General features: G+C 37.5%; 1 pseudogene; it reads right to left on the reverse strand.

The window, feature by feature from the left end:
• Nucleotides 1–6,028: 6,028 nt before the first annotated feature.
• Nucleotides 6,029–7,354, reverse strand: LOC102734677 (E3 ubiquitin-protein ligase Mdm2-like; annotated as a pseudogene).
• Between the last annotated feature and the right edge of the window lie 2,776 nt (nucleotides 7,355–10,130).

Below are 10,130 nucleotides of genomic sequence, written 5' to 3' on the forward strand. Positions count from 1 at the left end.
TGCAAACTGTTGCCTAAAACTGATCTTGACTCATTAAAATCATGAATATTTATTAAATTTTTTTTGTCTTCTCAAATGTGTATACCTAAACATAGACATCTGTAATTAACCATATTAGATCCCATTCTATTAGTTGTTTCTGATTTTAACGATTAAGAAATCTTTTAACAACCATTTAATGTTTATGACCATAAAAATAAAATACCTTTTAGGACAGAAAAAGTGAAAAAGATAGGACAGAAATAGACAAATATTAGACAAAAGTAGGACAAAATATGTATATATATATATAAAATGCCTAAGACAGCACCATCACCATTATATGTGTAACAATATTATATGCTGCTTTTTTTTCCCGCTTTAAATTACTTTATGGATATTTTATTGTATTATTTAATATTCTTTTGAAATCTGATTTACAGGAAGAACTGAATAATATTTGACAAAATGGGTATATTTAGTTAAATAGTAGACTGTTATTAAGGATGTGTCTGTCATTTATTTTCTATTGAAAATAATACTACTAAAAACATTCTTATACTTAAAATTTTGCATGCATGTCTCAATAACTTTAGAATAAATTACTGGATATAGATTCCCTGGATTAAAATTGTGACTATTTAGAGGAAATCTTAATGCATATTGCCAAACTGAAATTCATTCTCAAGGTGAATTTTATTTTCCAATATGTAAATCCATATAATAAATATGTATGTGTATATATAATATTTATAACATATGTATATAGAATATATAAATTTATATGTATATACACATGTGTAGATAAGTTTACATTTACATATATATGCACATGTATATGTGTGTGCATAAATATAGATATCTGGAGTGGGTAGAAAGAAGGAGAGAACCTGGAAAGATTCTACCAAGTATTATTATGACTAATCTTATAGCTGAATCTTAACTGTGGGGTTGAATTTATTATGTCAGGGTAAGTGTTAACATTGTGCTATCAGACTAGTCCAGAAATTTATACCCTGGGTTTGTGGGATACAAAGGTACCATGATGGGCCTGACCTGTATTTTACCTTTCCTGTTTCTTTGACACACATTTCAGTAACAAATGGAGTAATGAAAGTCTGAAATTTTCGTAGGGTATTACCATTGCATGAAAAGATGGATGTGTGAAATTCATCCAGAGGTAACAATAAAATTACAAGCTTTGATGGGGTATGGTAAAAATTGTTGCTGTTACTTTCTGAGAAGACAAATACTCCATTGAAGCTTCCTTGGTGGTTGCAAGTTTTATGAGCATTGATGGACTATGGTGGGTTTGGCACTACAGTTCATTTAGACTAATAAAAGTATGTTCCTTTTATTCTGAAGATATTACTCTCTAAAAGGGGAAACTGAAAAGTAAGCAGTGATCTATGCAGTGATCAGATATGTGCAGAGGTCTGTGTGAGATTCCCTGGGGCACTCAGTTCTGCCTTTAACCCTCCACTTTAGCATTCTCCTTCTTCCCTAGTCACGTATCTCTGTTCTGTAGGGACCAAAATAGTATAATGGGACAGGAAAAGGTAAATGGGTGGGCTAAAAATGGACCAAAAAATCTAAGCAGAAGTACACCCTAACCTACACCCTGTCTTCAAAGAAAATTAAATTACCTTTAGGCAAGACCAGTCCAAGAACTTGGCAGCAAATTTTGCTAATGGCATATCCTGGCACTTGCTTACAACTGTGTATACCTGTTCTCTGCTTGCCGCTAAGCAGAGAAGGAGGGATATGCTGGGCACCAGAGCAGGTCTGGCCCTAAATAAACCGATGTATCTCTGCGTGAACACCACTCATTGCTGATTTACTGGTGAGAGTACCTTTGTTGCATAGTCACTGATGTTTGCACATCTAAACTGTGTAAGAGGGGCATCTGGGTGGCTCAGTCGGTGAAGCGTCTGTCTTCAGCTCAGGTCATGGTCCCAGGCTCCTGGGATGGAGCCCCGCGTTGGGCTCCCTGCTAAGCAGGGTGTCTGCTTCTCTCTCTGTCCCTCTCCCTGCTCATGCTTGTGCATGTGCTCTCTCTCTGAAATAAAATAAAATAAAACTTTAAAAAAATAAAATAAACTGTGTAAGAGCCAAGAATGCAAACAAAAGATGAGAATTTCCAATTCTGCAAGTTAGAGGAGCCACAGGCTTTAGTCTTCCATCAGAAAACTCCTAAGATTGTTATTTACAAGAGCTGCCTTATTATTTCTATAAAATTGGGAACTATCATTCCTTCTCTGCAACACACAGATTGGTAACTCAGATTGAGAATTCAAGCTAGTATCTGGACACCTGTAAAGGACCAAATGCAGAAAAAACCTGCAGATGACAATAGTGTCAACCTTCGCACCCACAACAGGGAGATGATGAAGTAAAACCATTTATCAGGCTGCATCAGGAATGGGTGCAAGAAAACCCAGCTACACAATGAAGACCCAAAGACCGTGGCAATCCAAATATTTCCTCAGCTACATCGTCAATTACTAGTTCACTGTGAAGTTCCCACCACACCTCTGGGTTGTGAAAAGAACTCTAAAACTCTAGGTGCATTTGAGAGGGTAGAGGTGGCAGTGGTGAATAAGGGTTCCAACAGAACTTCCTTACAGCTTCTGGGAAGCAGCAACAAACGGGTCCTTACCCAAGTCATCGTGACAGATGAGGTGACCAAGAACTGAAGCCTCTGACAAGCAGTGGGAACCATTTAAGGAAAGAGCAGTACATGAAGGAAAGCAAAACAGAGCAAGCTGAGAGGTAGAAAGAAAGCCACAACATGTGGTGTCCTAGAGTTCAGGGAAAGAACATTTATAAAAACATTGAGTAATGAAAAATAGCAAATATCAAGAAGACTCAGAAAAGAGAAGTGATAGCCACAAAGAGCTGATAGATGATCACAAGGAAAATGATGTGTCAGGGTAACAGAGAAAGCAAAGCCAGAGTGTTGTGAGTTGATGAACAAATGGGAAGTGTGAAAATTAGAGACAGTAAGAATAGACAGTAATTCTAGGATTATTTCATGGAATTTGATTTAGGATGAGAGAGACTTGAGGATGTTTAAGTGATTATATGATACAGATAATATACGGTAGCAAATAATTCCTCTCTGTGGTGCTACACATTTCAGTCTTAATTCTAGCCCTTCCATTTTCAAGCAGCGTGATTTTGGACGTTTCTCTAGGTCTTCCTCTCTCCTTCCTCTCTTCATCTGTGAATGTGGGTCCACATCCTCTCAACCAATGTTAGCTAATTTGTTTTATTTGAAGTCACTGCAGAAAGAGGGAAAATCAGTGCAGCCAGGTCTCTTGGGAGGTAGCAGGCTATAGATTCGAGAATTCTGGCGAATGAATTAATCCTTCAAAAGGGGAAGGTCTCTCTTACACTTTTACTCACATGTAAAAGATAAAAATAAGGGTTTAGGTACATTTACCTTTATGGGTTTGACTTGGACAGATTTCCAATTGTAATGGCATTTGTTTGTTCTGAAATAAAAGCTAGAGTTATTAGCTCCAGGTACGTTACAGGGCTAGTGAGTTAGTTGAAGAATACAGGAAGATGAAGATTTAAAATAGCTAGAAGAGTAACGGTGAGATAGTTTACTGAGACAACAGGTTTTCCAACAGTCTTGGTGCCCATCTGATGCTAGAGAAAATGCACCTAAAGGAACAGCACTTTGTGGGATTCTGGTTTTTCTCTGCACAGTGTCTCTACTCTGGCGTTTGATTGGGGAAGTGCCATTGAAATCTACAGGAGAAAGAAGGGGGTGAAGGGGGTGGGAATGAAATATGATAGAAATAGATAATGGAAAAGTAGAATAGAAGGATGGAGATCTTGGTCAGATGAAAGGCAAGTTGGAATAAAACTGGAGAGGTAGGAGGGTAGAAAAACATGTGTGAAAAACAAACAAACAAACAAAAACCTAGGGTGTTTATAAGCTGAACTTTTCTAGATTTTACAGACCAGGCATTTATCTATGTGCGTGAGTTTATATTTCAGAAGGTTAGAGTCAAAGGCTAGGTCACTCATTTTATCTTTGTTGTCCTTACATCATCATTAATGGTTCTTCTTTCATTTTTTTCTAATCACACATTTAATAAGTTATTTGTAAATCAATAAGTAAATACACTAAACCTGAAAATGTGAAAAAGGAAGACTATGTTACTGATCCATAGGCATGCAGGAGACTCCAACTGCACATAGATATGAATGTTTTATAAATAGCGTAGTCACTGCAGACATATATGCCACCAACTCTCCTCAAAAAGATGAGTTCTACTTAGTTCTAGTTAATGTGATCTAAATCCCAGACTAATGAAGTTTTACTGTATTTGAGGACCACTCTTTGGCTGATGTCCTAATCCCTTCGGTCATTTGTTTCTTGCTTACATATGCATACATGGGTAAGCATTTGTGTGTGGGGGGGGTGGTTCTGAAGTTTATAACAACAATATACTGTTAGTGACTGGAATGGAAAGTTGTTTGCAATGACTCTGTAGCCCTATTCCACACTTGTAGTTCAGTTGATTTTATTGCCCTCACCCGTATACACAACGATCACACACAGGAGAAAAACACCGGGACCCTAAATCAAAGTGGTTATTCACAATGTTTTGCTTCAAATAAGATTTATATTTAAACATGAATCAAGAAATCGACATGGTTTGAGAGAGATTTTAGAATCCTATGTTTTGACCCTTTCTTGGAGAAAGGTGACACATAATTTCTGGATAATTTAGAAAAAAGTTATGACCCTTCTAGCTAGTTTTAAAATGAACTTTTTTTTCTATCAGATTTCTAAATTTATCTTCCCGAATTCACTGGTTTCTAGAACTTGCCATAAGCTCTGAAATCTAGGAAACTACCAAGCACTATGTAACCCAGCCCAAGAATATACCTCAAAGTGTCTTAGATTTGTGTATCAGTTTAGGGGAAACAATTGATTCCACCAAATCCTGAAATCCTGTGCAGGGGAGTCCAATATCCCAGGCTGTACCCCCCCAGGACCACTCCATGTTCTACTATGGAGACTTAAAAAGATCTGTTTTATGGATAAATGATGCCTATTCCCAAAGACTTCTCAAGAGACAACATCTTTACCACTAATCCCTTATACACCAAAGTGGCTGGAGAAAAAGTACACTTTAATTACACAGCACCAAATATAACTACCAATTTATTTTTCATCTGGAAAAATAAGAGGCTCTGAAAGAGGAGAGAAAGTAAAAATCTCAAGATTAAAGGGCATTTAAAATTTTAATATTAAATCTTTTGCACAAACTTTTTCTCCTTACATGAAAAGTACTAAATAAGTTACATTTAAATGCCCTACTTATATAAAAATAAAATTAGGTACTTCTCATTTAAGAGAGAGTGGATAAGATTTAAAATATAAGGAATAGGAGTAAAGGATGAGCAGTATATCCAATCTAAATTACATCAAAAACCAAATATAAAATAGAGACAGAACTTACATTTTTCTAAAAGGAAGTAAATATTCACTACCAACCCCAATAGGTAAATTACACTGATGAGAAGAAAGATACATGAACGAAGATATTTTCTTGCTTTGACTTATAAAAAAAAATGATACATTTCATGTTCGTTTAAATGTTTAGGGTTATAGTGTTAGAAATACATAATTCTACTTTTATGGACAGGTCGACTAGGGGAATATCACAATCGTTTGAATTGGTTGTCTTCATACTGAGTAGGGCTTGCTTCTCTCTAAGCTTTATTGAGGTAAAACTGATATAAATTACAAAAAATTATATGTGTTAATGTATACATTTTGGTATGTTTGGACATAAGCATACACCCATGATATTATCACCACAGTCAAGGTCCTAAACATATCCATCACCTCCAACAATTTCCTTGTGTTTTGTTCTTTGTGTGTGTGTGTGTGTGTGTGTGTGTGTGTGTGTATAAGAACACTTGACATGTCATCTACCCTCAATGTACTTTAAGTGCCTAATATGTATTAACTGTATGTACTATGTTGTACAGCAGATCTCTAGGACTTATGCATACTTGTTTAAAACTTCTTTGCACATGTAAAACATGCCATAAGGTGTCCTATATTGCAATGGAAAATGCAACTATTTTTAGGCAAATCCCATGAGAATCAATGGCATTAAGGAGAAAACTAGATTCCATACTTTCTTCTTTGTCTCACGTTTTTTCACACTCAAACTCCTTGACATCTTGGCTGCTATAAGTGATGCAATTAGAAGTCCATGGCTGAGAATAGTGTTTACTTTTGTCAGAATTGGGAGGTTTGTGTGATCATCATTTTCTTCAACATATGTCTCTTTGGAATCATCCACTGTAGTTTTTTGTTTATTATTATTATTAATTTTATAATCAGGAACATCAAAGCCCTCTTCTACTTGTGTTGACTTTTCTAGATTGGTTTTTACAGATATTTTCTCTCTTTATGAAGCCACTTCTCACCAATTGCCCAACATCTGTTGCAGTGGGGTGGGTTCATTTTATTTCAAAAATTATACTTCCAGTAGACTGCAGAAGAAATTTCAGGATCTTCTTCAAGTGACTCTATATCACTCTGTCCTGTCTGATTTACCTTGATATACCTCATCATCTTCCTCTGAGAATTCTTCTTCTTCACTAAGGCTATAATCTTCTGAATCAAGACTCAACTTCAAATTCTACAGCGAAGTCATCTGAAACTGAATCTTTTTTTTTTTTTTTAAAGATTTTATTTATTTATTCGACAGAGAGAGAGAGAGAGACAGCGAGAAGGAACACAAGCAGGGGGAGCGGGAGAGGGAGAAGCAGGTTTCCCGCGGAGCGGGGAGCCCGATGCAGGGCTCGATCCCAGGATCCTGGGATCATGACCTGAGCCGAAGGCAGACGCTTAACGCCTGAGCCACCCAGACGCCCCCTGAAACTGAATCTTGATCCAACCATCCGAATGTTCACTTACACCAGCATCAAGATCCGGATTTGCTGGAGTCTCTGATTCCATGCTCCTGCTTCTTCACAATATATCTCCCTTATTACACATAAAGTGAGGCTTTCATCAAAGAAAGGGAAATACTGTCAGATTTCTGGTGCTTTCTTTTTCATTCACCAGGTAATTCATCTGAATTTTCATCTAGTCAAAGTCATCTCTTCTTCTGAATTCCCAAAATACTCTTCTATCCCAGGCCCGTATGTGTGTGAGCACACTAGGTCCATAGGAAGAGGCCACTGGCAGTGACAGAAGCTGGACCTCGGTCAGAGGGGCCTAGGGCTGCCCACCATCTGGGCTTCTTGCTCTCTCTTCCTCCCCATCACTAAGGCTGCTGAGGTTCCCTAGTGCACTTCCAGGGTGTTTGTGCATGTGCATCCAGGCCATGCAGCCTCACTAGTTTCTCCTTTCATTTTCAAAATTGCCCAGATTTGGACACAAATTCTGTTTTCATACTATGTAAAGATCATTGGAAAGTAGAAGCTGAGGAAAGGCAAGGGTAGGGTACTTGAAGCATCATCCAAATGGGTACAGAATTCATGGCCCAGCAATGAGGGAAAAATAAAGGCCTTGAGTAAGAATACTAATAAATGAGTACATATTAATAAAACATATTTTATTTTTTTTCATATTAACAAAACATAATTGGATGAGAGCTAAAAACTCAAGTTTGAGTCCTCACATACTATCAACTGCAATCCAGTAGAACATCTGGGCACCTAATATGCAGCATGCATCTAATAGAGTGGTGAATGATTCCATGTGATGCTCCTCTGATTTAATTACCTTTAGAAGTCCAAGTTTGATTCCTTCCAAACTAGCATCTATTGCAAGTCTAACGAGTTAAAAGTTTGAGCTGGAGAATAGAGCCATTACAAAATAAAAGTAATCAAACAACTCTTACAGATCTCCTAAAGCAATGATTCACACAGGATTTCACACAAAACTCCCATTAATGCTAATGAAATTGGGTAAGTTGCAGGCTGAAACTCTCCCATACATTGATAGGTGAATAGTTCCCTGAGGTACTTACTTAGATGAGGGAACTTAATTTTCTCTCCACTAATCCTCTCTGGATGAAAAATAAGAATACTTCACAAGTTGGTTTCTTTTTAAAGTAGATGGCACAAATTCAGAATCATTGGTGTGAATTAATCAAAAGCCACATTAGGACATCACCTAGCTCATTTTCAACCAACCAAACCATCTTCCATTCAGATAGATACCAGTTGGCCAAAGTCTTAAGTCAGTCTTGTTTGTGGCTCTGAAAGTAACCCATTAAATCCATCCCATCTTGCTTCTTCAAGATTCTAGAAAAAGGAACTGTGCAATTATGTGAGGGAACTAGTTGAAAAGAAATAGAAATTCCTGATTGCCTTAGTATGAATTGAAGAGTTCAGCTGCTGATTTAATTAGCTGCCTAGGGAAGGAAAGATCATGAAATGTTGAGTTAGAAACAATATAAGATCATTCAAAGACATACAAGTGATAGTACAGGTATAATTAAGCTTCTGGGGCAGAAATGGTGTGTGCGTGTGTGTGTGTGGTTCAGAAGAAGCAACTTTCACTAGCATGTGAGTGTTTTTGCTTAACAATAATCATTAGGATAATATCAATTTGATTGTGTACAACTCTTGACCTGGTCATCTTCTCATTTATTACAATTTCCCAGGATAGGGGCAGGGTTGTGGTTACTATATTATTTTACAACTGACAGAATGAAGCTCAATTTAGTAAGTTACCTCATAGAAGAAAAGTGGTAGGCTCCCAAAAACACACATTAAGTCAAACAAATGTAAATAAAATAAATATGCTGATTTTGATGAGAATGATATCACAGAAAGTAAAGATTCTTAAAATCTCATTTAGTCTTCCCTTCTTTCTTCTACAACTAATGCAACTGAGCCTTAAAATGGGAATTTTCTAAAAACCATCACCTAGGATTTTAATGTCAGAAGAAATTTCTGGGCACCTGGGTAGCTCAGGCAGCTGACTCCCTGACTCTTGATTTTGGCTCAGGTCATGATCTCAGGGTCATGAGATCGAGCCCTGCATGAGGCTCTGTACTCAGTGGGCAGTCTGCTTGAGATTCTCTCTCTCTCCCTCTCCTTCTGCTCCTACTTCTGCTAGCCTGCACTCTCTCTCTCAAATAAATCTTGAAAAAAAAAAAAAAGAAATCTAGTGTGTTCCCTTTTGGTTAGTGATATCTAGAAAGTTTGTTGAATAGAGATAGATCCCCAAATACCAAAATATGTCTTTGATTTAATTATGCACGAATGCATAAATAGTTGTTACCATGTGCTGTTTGATGAAAATTATCTGGTGCTGCTTATTTTGACTAAGACCCAAATTACATTGAATTTAAGCATTAGCAGACACAATTTTGGCAAATTATATGGCTTTAAATAAATAAAAGAAAATTTGCTGATTTATTAGACCTTAAGAATCAGTGCTACTACACATGGCATTTTAAAAATGACTAAACTCCACAGTTATAGTTGGAGATGTTTTAGTAATTGATGAAACAAGTAAAGTGAAAATCAGTAAGCAAGGTCACCTGGGTGGCTCAGTCGTTAGGCGTCTGCCTTCGGCTCAGGTCATGATCTCAGGGTCCTGGGATCGAGCCCCACATCGGGCTCCCTGCTCTGTGGGAAGCCTGCTTCTCCCTCTTCCACTCCCCATGCTTGTGTTCCCTCTCTCACTGTCTCTCTCTGTCAAATAAATAAATAAATAAATAATCTTTAGGGAATAAAAAATCAGTAAGCAAATATAAGACCTGAACAACACTATCAACCAACTTGACCTAATTGACCCTCACAGGGCAAAGGGAGAAACCCAACAGAATACACACCATTGACCAAGATAGACCACTTCTGTGTCACAAAAATTCTAGAATGAAGTTGCACAACATATATCCTCAGACCGCAATGGGGAGGAGAATAGAAATCAATAGAAAATAATTGAAAGGGGCGCCTGGGTGGCTCAGTTGGTTAAGCGACTGCCTTCGGCTCAGGTCATGATCCTGGAGTCCTGGGATCGAGTCCCGCATCGGGCTCCCTGCTCGGCAGGGAGTCTGCTTCTCCCTCTGACCCTCCTCCCTCTCATGCTCTCTGTATCTCATTCTCTCTGTCTCAAATAAATAAATAAAATCTTTAAAAAAAAA

Source organism: Leptonychotes weddellii, chromosome 10 (assembly GCF_054177405.1).
Source record: "Leptonychotes weddellii isolate Sample4059 chromosome 10, ASM5417740v2, whole genome shotgun sequence".
In the NCBI taxonomy this organism is placed as follows: Eukaryota; Metazoa; Chordata; class Mammalia; order Carnivora; family Phocidae; genus Leptonychotes; species Leptonychotes weddellii.